The following is a 10,080-nucleotide window of genomic DNA, read 5'->3' as shown; positions in this document are numbered from 1 at the left end:
ATGACGCTTGCCTTGGGTATGTGCATTCTGCCTGGATGTGCTGTTTTAGGGAGGGCGACATTCACATTTTTTTTTTTGGTGGTACCAGAGATTGAACTCAGGACCTTGCATTTTCCAGGCAAGTGCTTATTCTACTGACCTATCTCCCTGGCCCCGAGAGTCATTTATACAATGAGCAGCAGCCCCACAGTCTCCCCAGTTTGAGATGTAGGACTTGAATCTAGGCCTTACAGTGCTGAGCATGTAGGAACATCCTGCCATCTTGTCCCACTTCCTCACTTTGGTCTTCCTTCCACAGCCTCATCTTTCACTGCGACCTCCACTCCTCCACTGCCCTTTTTGGGGTTTTTCCTCTCTCCTTCTTTATTTTATTTTTTGAGACAAGCTCTCACTATATAGCCCAGGTTGGCCTTGAACTCCCAGTGATCCTCCTGAGTACTGGTACTACAGGTGTACACCACCATGCCTGACTTTCTTTTTGTGCTTTCATCTGTGGATTTCCTGCTGCCTGCTTTCCAGTGTACTAATCTGCTCTTCTACTGGTTCTAATCTGCTAATTTCATGTAATTCTCCTTTAATAAGAACCTTATTAAAGGACTCATATATCTGTACGTACAATACACTGCACCTGTTTAACATGCACACTCACAGAAACATGGCCAGCATCAAGATTCAGATCTTTCTTACTGTCCCCAAAGTCTTTATGTCCCTTTGTCTCTCCTCCAAATCTGGTCACAGACAACCACTGATGTGTTATTACAGATCAATTTGCATTTGCCCGTGTGGTTGAGTGTATTGGTAAACAATCCCTTTTCAATGACTAGTATTCCATGACATGAACTTATCTATTGATATGTACCTAAATTTTTTCTTTTGGTTTGTTTTTTGATACTGTTCTTGCACAAGTCTAAATGCAGACATGCATTTTCTTTCTTCTTCCCATCCCTATTATTTTATCTTTTAATTAATTAATTTTGTATTTTAGGGAAGGGTCTACAGGGTGTTCAGGGTCTTACTACTAGGTTGGACTCTTAGTGAAGTGCCTGTTTACAGTTTCTCAAGAGCTGGGATTACAGGTGTGTGCCACCACGCCCAGCCTCAATCGCCAGTCTCAGCATGCCCCGGGGCAGGGCCGGCACAGCAGGCCTGGGGATTGAATCCCTGGCCCCTTCGCCTACTTGCAGGCACTTTAATCCACTAAGCTATTTGGCTGGCCCCTATTTTTTTCTTTTTTAAAAGAAAAAAGGTCTCACTATATTTGTGGACCTGCCCTATACTACTTGGCTCAATGATCCTCCTGCCTCAACTTCCTTAATAGTTTGAACTATCGGTCCCCTCATACTACTTTGCTAGAGTAGATATGTTTCTCTTCTCTCAGGTAACATTCATGTGATGATCTTTTTTTTTTTTTTTTCCGGAACCAGAGATTGAACTCAGGCCCTTGCACTTGCCAGGCAAGCGCTTATTCAACTGAGCTATCTCCCCGGCCCCTTGATGATCTTTTTAAGGTGTCAACTTAGGTATAGTCTCCAATAATGCAAGCACAAGTCAAGGGCTGGGGTGTGGCTCAGCAGTGCAGCATCTGCCTGAAGTGCAGAAGGCCCTTCAAGTTCAAGCAGGCAAAAGCGAAGTCAAATCTCAGTGCTGCTATGAAGGTATCTATGCAGGCATCTGGACCTGACTTTAGTAAGGGAGAATATCCTACATTAGCTGGTTGGGCCTGATTATATCAGTAGAAGTCTTGAGTGGCGGGGCACCACCACCCTCAAAAGGGTCGCAAGTAGACAGTGGCAGCCCTGCAAGTATGACATGCAAACTCATGAAGTGTTCCATATTTTTGAAAATAGGAGGAACTCTTGAAGACATAGGGGTAGGCCAAGAGTTTATGAACAAAAATCAAATCACACGGGAAACACTTGCAAGAATTAACAACTGGGACCTGCTCTTACTGAGTTTTTCCACGTCAAAAGAAATTAACAACAAAGAGACGGTGGCCAGGCTTGGCTTTGTTTGGGAAGCCCAGCCTGCTTTCTGGATTTTACATCTGCCCTTCAAGACCTGTCTAGAGGGTTGGGGAGATGGCTCAGGAGAATAAGTGCTTCCCTGGCAAGTGCAAGGGCCTGAGTTCAATTCCCGGTTCGCCAAAAAAAACAAAAACAAAAAAAAAACCTCTGTAACTCTTGGCTCTCTGCTTGTTTGAACCCTGTCTGCTCTGGATGAGTGGAACAAAATCTCCAAGTAAGCTATGGGTGGTGCCACATGCCTACAATCCCAGCTGTTCAAAGGGCTGAGGCATGTGAGTGTGGTGGCACATGTCTTTAACCGTAGCTCTTGGGAGGCTGAGGCAGGAGCATCACTGTGAGTTCAAGGCCACCTTGTACTACATTACTAAGACCCTGTCTCAACAAAAAAGGCAGAAGGCCAAGGCAGGAGAATCACATGGTATAAACCTCCTGGCCTCATCAGAGAGGTGCAAGACAGCCTCCTTTGAGTGATGCAGGTTCTTCATGATGGTCTGCAGGGAGAGGTGCTCAGCCTCCTTGCAGGTCTGCTGCATGCACTTCAGCCTTACCAGCTCTCACACCTTGGTCTTCACAGCATGCAGGGAGCTTCACAGGACTGCCAGGTCCTCATTCTGGGGCTTGGCCAATCTCTGCATCTCCTGCACCATGGCCTTCAGGTCCTTCCTGTCCCCAATTCCTCCAGCATGGCTACCTTTGCCTTGACGCCATTGATCTCATTCTGGTTCTGCTTCTGCATGGTGTTGAAGATGGTGATGCTGTGGATGTACTTGGGGAGTTCTGTCTGCCTCTCTTCCACCATGTGCTTCAGAGGCATGAAGTTGCCCTCACTGGTGCTCTTTACCATGAGGCTCAAGTCTGAGAGGCTCTTGACCTTCTTTTGCAGTTTCTTCAGAACCTTAACTATGTGGCTGACCTTGCTGTACTCTAACTGTACTCTCTCTCTGTGAGGTCTGTTTCTGTTGGGAGCTCCTCAAGTTGGACTTCAACAACTGCATTCTTAAAAAATGTATTTGGTACAGGGTCTCACTACACAGATCAGACTTGTAGTGATTCTCCTGTTTTCAGCCTCCCAAGCATTGGGATTATAGGTGCCTGCCACCACCCCCAGTCTCAAGTGCTATCTCCACGCACCCTGGGCTGGGGCTGGCACAGCATGCGGGGGATCAAATCCTGGCCGTGCGCTCTGCCTAAGCTTGCACTTTAGGCTGCTGAGCTATTTGGTCGGCCCTATAATGGCATCTTCTGCTACACACCACACAAGCTCCGGGATGGCTCAAAGAGCTGCCACACCTCCTCCAGGACGAGGTGCATGCCCCAGCTTGAGTACCAGGAAGCAGCAGGAAAAACACAATGCAAAGCTAGTTGCCAGGGCAATCCCTTTGTTTGGCTAAGTGTGTGGTGGCATTCCTCATCCTTCTGGTCAGAAGAGGAAGACTGAGGAGTGAGCTACTTTGGAATATTTTAACTGAACTATAAAGGAATCAGCTGGGTGCTCCTAGCCATACTGAAGCATATGGGGAGCTTCTGATCACAAGCTCGACCTCACAAAGGTGATAAGCATCTGCAATCTCCTTACCTGCCCAGAGAGAAACCCCTGGGGCCCAAGCTCTGAAAAGTGGCAGGTGTACAGTGAACCTGGCTGATAGATGCTGCCTAGAATCACAACGCACACCCTTAGGATTGTGCAGCAAAGTTCTGCCTTCCACAGTGGATAGGTTTTGTCTTGGGAGACAGTTCTGGATGTGCTTGGCCTTGACAGACCCTGAACACTTGGCCACAGGCCACTGTGTGACTTGAGACTGTCACTGAACTTACCTGACCTATGGGCTCGAAACAGCACATGTTCATAGTATGCTGTCACCAAGCTGAAGAGGGGTGGCTGACCCTGGGCAGCTTACAGTGGTCCTGAAGGCATAAAAAGCCTACTTTACTGCCTGATCCCAATGGTTCAGACATTCAGTGAAGCTAGACAGTCACTACATGATGGTCCCTTTCTGGATATCTCTGAAGGGTAACTGTGAAAGCCAGCAGGGAGTGGGTAGGACTGTAAGCAGTGCACTTGGGTTGCTAATTATTCCTGGAAGGACAATCAGTGGCTTTTTGGTCTAAGATTCCTAGCTGGAATGCAGCAGCATCTCAGCAAGACAACTGAGTGCTCTGGATGACCCTGCCCTGAATCCATAGACAGAGGGAGTCAGGAGCTGGGGTGGCCAATCCTGATTCCCAAGGGGAAATCCATCTGCTTATCACACAGTGGAGAGGCTCAGCTGCTGTGTTTGGCTATAGGAAGGAAAGCTAGATTGTGTGCAAATATGCACTTTTTAAAAAATTAATTTTATTGAGAAAGCAATGAGACAGTTTCAAAACTGATTAATAGGACAGTTTCAATAATTAATACACTACATATTGTTATCATCTTAGCGGTTATTCATAGTACAAGATGCAGACATGATCTCCTGTCCAAATACCATTAGTACAAATCTTTCTTCCCATTAAGAGAAAGTAGCTGTATATCTATACTATTTTGTATATACAGATACAAAATGGTCTTTCTTTACATCCCTTTTGTTTAGTTTTGTTAGAGATGGGTATTCCATTGCCATTTAAATATTGTAGGTGCGTGAATTCAGCAAAATAATCCAATATAGTCCTGTAGTCCATAATAGTAGTGGGTTATCCATAGGACTGGCAACGTCAGAAGTTGCTGACTTGAGCCTTTCACAGCTCAGCATATTAATATGGCTTTACTTTTTATACCTCATTTTTATACTTTTCTGCTGGATGGTTAAGACCAAGATAAAGCAAGACCTATAAAACAAGAAATGTAACTTTTGTATAAGGTCAGTCAAGTCCCCTCAGGACTTATCCTGTTACCTTGTACCGCAGTTTGCAGATCCTTTTTCAGTATCAGCCATGTGAATGAGTCACGGCCACTGCTTGACCAATTTGCTCTCTGTGAAAGCCTGAGAGAATGTTTTCTCTCCATGTGACTCTCCTTTGGCACACTGTACGTCATCGATCACATCGCTCTGTGGCCCCATAATCTCCTTGATCAGAAAATTTGGGACACAACTGAGTTACATAATGTTACAGTATTAAGTTCTCCTATGTCCTGAGTCTTCACTAACCTTGAAAGGCTAGGGCCAAAATGTTGGCTGTCCTTGTAGCCCTTCTTTTTCTCTAATTTTTGGTCTGTAAACAAATATGCACTTTGTTACTGTCTTCATTGGGAAGTTCAGTATGGTGAAGGAGACAAGAATTTGATGGTTGGGCTGTCAGTTGTTTGATATTCTACAAGCCCAGTGGTGTGTCACTGTGGTTAAGGACTAAATGGGTTGAGCAGTTTTTGCTTATTGGCCATTTACACACTTTATGAAGCATTTACTAAAACCGTTGGCGTATTGTTTCATTGAGTGGTCTTACTCAGTTATGAGTTTTTTAAGGACTGGAGCAAAGCTCCATGGTGGAGCTGCTATCTTCACATGTGTGAGGGCCTGGGTTTGATCCAAAGTTCTGGGGCTGGGGAGATGCCTCAGTAGAATAAGTGCTTCACTGGCAAGCACATAGGGCCTGCGTTCAATCCCTGGTCCCGCAAAAACAAACAAAAACCAAAGTTCTTCATATAGACAGGGTTTTTTTTTTTGTTTTGTTTTTGTACCAGGGATTGAACTCAGGACCCTGTGCTTGCCAAGCAAGCACTTATTCTACTGAGCTATCTGCCTGGCCCTCTTTTTTGTTTTGTTTTATTTTGTTTTTGTTTTGTTTTTTTAAAGACTGAGTCTTGCTATGTAGTCCAGGCTGGCCTTGAACTCACTATGTAGACCAACATGGCCTCCAACAACTATTTTCTATTGCAAACTCTTCTTGCCATCTGCAATTTTCTTCATAGTGTCTTTCAAAGACTAGCAGTTTTTAATTTTAAAAAAAAATTATGTGTTTTGTACAAGGTCTCACTATGTAGTTCGGACTCATAGTGATCCTCCTGTTTTCAGCCTCTCCAGCGCTGGGATTACAGGCGTGCACCACCACCCCCAGACTGTGCAAACAGTTTAGCGTCCTCGGGACGGGCCCCAGAGCGGCATATGGTTGGGGGGATTGAACCCCGGTTCCTGAGCACTTGCCTAAGCAGGCGCTTGGTCCACTAGGCTATCTGGCTGGTCCAGATTTTAATTTTGATAAAGCTCAGTTTACAAATAATTTCATTCATGGTTCATGCTTGTTGTGTCCCGAGAGATCTTTGCCCAAGATCACAAAGGCTTTTTCTTCTAAAGGTGTTGTTTTATCTTTTACGTTTAGGTTTATCATCTACCCTGAGTGCCTTTTCTGTGGGGTCTCCGATTCTCCTAGACCTATAAATGCACTTCCCACCACCTCCCACCTGAGCCAGCCCTGCCACCAGCTCCTTCTCCAGCCCCACCAACTCACCAAGCCCTGGCCCTTCATCCCCTATCTCCACCCTCCTGCATCATTTAGTCACCCAGCCAGGACCTGCCTCTATGGTGAAACCCCGTCCCTCTTTACACTGCTGAGTAATCTCCAGTAACTTCACCAAAGACCCTTTGACGGGTCGGGAAACCCTTACTTCACCTGCTTCGGACTTCCTGCGCTTGCGACCTCACCCTCGCCTTAGGTGAGGTCGCAAGCCTACAGGCTGCCTTCTCCAGACAGCCTCTAGAATGGCAGCCCCTCCATCCTCCACTAATGCCCAGTCAAAGCTTGCCCGGCTGTGGAGGACCACCTGAGCAGCTCTCCTTGAAAGAAGAGCGACTGTCTCCATTTTGACTGAGCCTGACCCTATTTCCTTGTATTGTTATGCACAGAGCTGGCTAGGACTTCTGTTTATCCTTCAATTGGCCTTACGCAATGTATATTGGTCTAGCTGAGGTGCTGGTGATAGTCTTTGAAGGTGGCATGCGTGTTTCCCTGGTAACCTACACCTGCTGCTCTTTAATGTGAGCCGGATTGAGACAGGACAGATAGAGCTAATGCTCCGCGGCGCCAGCTGGGATCGAGCCTCCAAACAGAGGCCATGACTTCCTGGGGCTTGAAAGGCTACACCAAAGCTGAAGCACCAGACTTACCAAAACATTAGATACCATATAATGCAGAGTACTCTCTCTGCATATCCTCTCTGCATATCGCAGAGGTAAATTTAGGCCACCCACCTAGCTCAGCTCATACTAGTCTCTTTCCCACAGTTCTCAGTCAATCCTCAAGCCACTCCCCTATTGAATAAAACTGGGTGAGGCCCTGGGTGTTCTCTTGGTTCCAGAAAGCCATCTTCATGGCTGCACTTAGAGCCCCTTGACTCCCCGATGATTGAAGATATAATTTAGTGTCTTTATTTTCGCCGTGGGTTGCATTGTAAGTGGTAGATTGGAATCAATTGTAACTTTGGGATTACAAATATTGGCTTCTTGGACCGAGATGAGGACCTGGAAGTGTCTCCTACACCCGGCACCATGCGCCCCCCCGGAGGAGCAATCAGAAATTACAAATTTAACTCGGTCACACTTGGAAGGCTCCCTTGCCCCTCACCTCTCAAACCTCAGGAGGCTGCCACCGGTACCCCTTAGAGCGAAGACAAAGACTCCAGAAGCGACACAAAGGCGTCACGGTCGGCCTCCTCGCCCACAACAGGCGCGCAAGGGCAGCCTCAGCCGTGATTCCCTGCAGCGCGCTGCTCTCCGCTCGGCGGTCCGGGTACAGGTACTGCCGTCCTAGGCCTCCAGCTATCCGCTCGGCGCATGCGCGGGTGGGCGGGACCAACGGCCGTGGCCTATCCCCACCCCTGGCGGCGTGTTGCGCAACGACGCACCGCCTCGCGCATGCGCCGTCAGCGGGGGTGGGGGCTGTGGGCGGCGGGGGCGCGCGTGGTCTCGCTCCCGCTCCTCCCGCGGAGCTGAGGCGGCTGGGGCAGGGCCGGGAGGGCAAGGAGATGTACCCGGTGCGGCGGCCGGCGCAGGAGCCGGCCCCGAGCTCATGCGACGGCGCTGCGGGACAGCGGCTGCCCTCCGTTGCCTGCCTGTGAGTGCGCGTCCCCGCCCACGGTAGGAGCCTGGTGAGCGGCTGGAGGGGTTGGGTGGGGGTGGGCCTGTCAGGGCGGCTTGCGGGGGTGCGGCCGCGGCCCCCATCCCCCGAACCAACTTTCCCTCCCCGCACCGTTATTCTTCCTGTACCCCTTTTCCCTCCCCGCATCACTTCACCTGCACTCCTTCCCCTGCATCCCATTTCTCCGCACCCCATTTCCCTGTACGCTCGTCCTCTGAAGGGGCCTGGGCCGAGCTGAGGGAGGGGCTGGCGGCGGAGCAGGGCCTAGCCCGGGGGCTGTTCGGGTTTGGCTCCGAGTGGGGTTTGAAGTTCTGCGAGCCTTTGCGTCCCCAAAAGTTGGCCACAGGATTAGGCCGTTGCCACCTGAAACCAGTTTTGCACCTCCTGTTTTGTTTCTGAAGTTGGTGTTGCGCCGGAGTGGAGCGGAGAGCTTTGTCCTGTGAGGACCTGAATGCGGCTCCGTAGATCGGGCCGCGGGGCCGTGGTCACCCCTCTGTAAACGTGAAGACACGCTAGCTGGAAAGGAAAGGCCGGAATCTGACAGCAAAGTTGTGTGCAGCGCTGGTCCTCTACCCGATCTTCAGTAGCACTCCGAGGGCCCTTCAGGTGAAATCTGGAGCTAATGGCCAGGCTGTGCTGACACATTACACACTGGTCTCAGAAGACCCACGCTATTTTTCACAGGGTGCCATAGAGAAAAAGACGACCCCCCCATCCACAATGGTTGCTGAGAGTTTGATACTTGTCAAACGTACCTATGCTGTAAGCATCTCTGTGAGGTCCGAATTCCTAAATTCATTGCTGATAACCTAAGTCAGAAAAACAAAACAAAACAAAACAGGTACACCTTTAAGGTAAATAAAACCTTGATTTGTTTATGCTTTCTATTCAGCATTTTAGATTTTGGGGAAACAATTGGTTAAACCTAACCCTTGTCTTTTTTTTTTTTTTTTTTTTTTGAAGTACCTGTGTATAGAAGTCACTAACCATACGAAATGTTAGCAACATAAAATTCCTCCAGGAGGAGGGTACATTTTTTTTCTCTGCAGATTAGAAAGATTGAGACTCAACAAACCATGCTTATAGGTGGGATTTTTAACAATACCTTGTCTTCTACCAACAGAGTTGGCTTGTATTTTTTTTTTTTTTTTTAAATCACACACCCACTCTCTGGCTAGCATAAAAAGATTAAAAAGCTGCTTTTCATCTGTGGGTGGTAACCTTTTAATTTCTAAAAAATTTTCAGCTGCTTATAGAATAGATTGTTGATCAGCAGCATAGGAAAGATTTACATACTGGAAATTCATTAGGATATGATCTAGATGTGTTGAAATTGTGAGCATTTATTAATATTTAACATGATATTGATGCTGTGTACTAGGTATGGGAAATGAGATTTCTCAGTACTGTATTAGCATCTTAAAATAATTGGGAACACCATCAACTGACCCTGCTGTGCCACCATGCAGTGATTGAGAGAATCTTTTATGATCACAAGACCTTGTAGTCTACACTTTGATGGTGACCATCATTACATTAAGCTGTGTGGTCCTCTCTACTAGAATATTTTGCCACTTTTGCAAGGTTTTTATGCATATTTTAAAACCTATAATGTTTGAGGGCTTAAGTTTAAATTCCTCAGAGTGACATTTATTGGCCACTTATTTACTCATTAAATATTTATTGAGCCCTCACTTTGTTCTAGAATTCTTAAGTACTGGGCTATAGTTTGGGAACAAGACAGATAAGACCGCTACCCTCTCTAAGCTTTATTTTTTGTGTATGGGAAGGAGGGAGGCACCACAAACAGGTGGATAGACAAGATCCTTTCAGGGCTAGTTTTGTAAACTGGTACATCTGTTTTCCAAATAAACTCTGGCAGTGAAATGAATTTTATTTAATTTTCATGTCATGAAATATTCTTTTAAAACATTTTCCCTAGCCATTTAAATATGTAAAGACATTCTTAGCTCAGAGGCTACTCAAAAACATGAAACAGCCTGGA

At 47.0% G+C, this 10,080-nt stretch overlaps 2 long non-coding RNA genes across 2 annotated transcripts in view; one reads left to right on the top strand and one right to left on the bottom strand.

Moving 5' to 3' along the window:
• The first annotated feature begins 7,926 nt into the window (after window positions 1-7,926).
• LOC111814787 overlaps window positions 7,927-10,080 on the top strand; it is a 7,576-nt gene continuing 5,422 nt past the window's right edge. The window contains exon 1 of the long non-coding RNA XR_002819677.1: window positions 7,927-8,051. This is a non-coding gene — a long non-coding RNA (uncharacterized LOC111814787). The remainder of the gene's footprint in view (window positions 8,052-10,080) is intronic.
• The window catches only part of LOC111814788, a 19,500-nt gene continuing 18,279 nt past the window's right edge, over window positions 8,860-10,080 (bottom strand). Inside the window, exons 2-3 of the long non-coding RNA XR_002819678.1 lie at window positions 9,042-9,118; window positions 8,860-8,884 (exon numbers count right to left, since the gene is read on the bottom strand). This is a non-coding gene — a long non-coding RNA (uncharacterized LOC111814788). The remainder of the gene's footprint in view (window positions 8,885-9,041; window positions 9,119-10,080) is intronic.

Source organism: Octodon degus, unplaced genomic scaffold (genome assembly GCF_000260255.1).
Source record: "Octodon degus isolate 3935 unplaced genomic scaffold, OctDeg1.0 scaffold00533, whole genome shotgun sequence".
Lineage (NCBI taxonomy): Eukaryota > Metazoa > Chordata > Mammalia > Rodentia > Octodontidae > Octodon > Octodon degus.
Note: the sequence above shows the minus strand (reverse complement) of the source record. Positions and strands in the feature narration are given on the sequence as shown.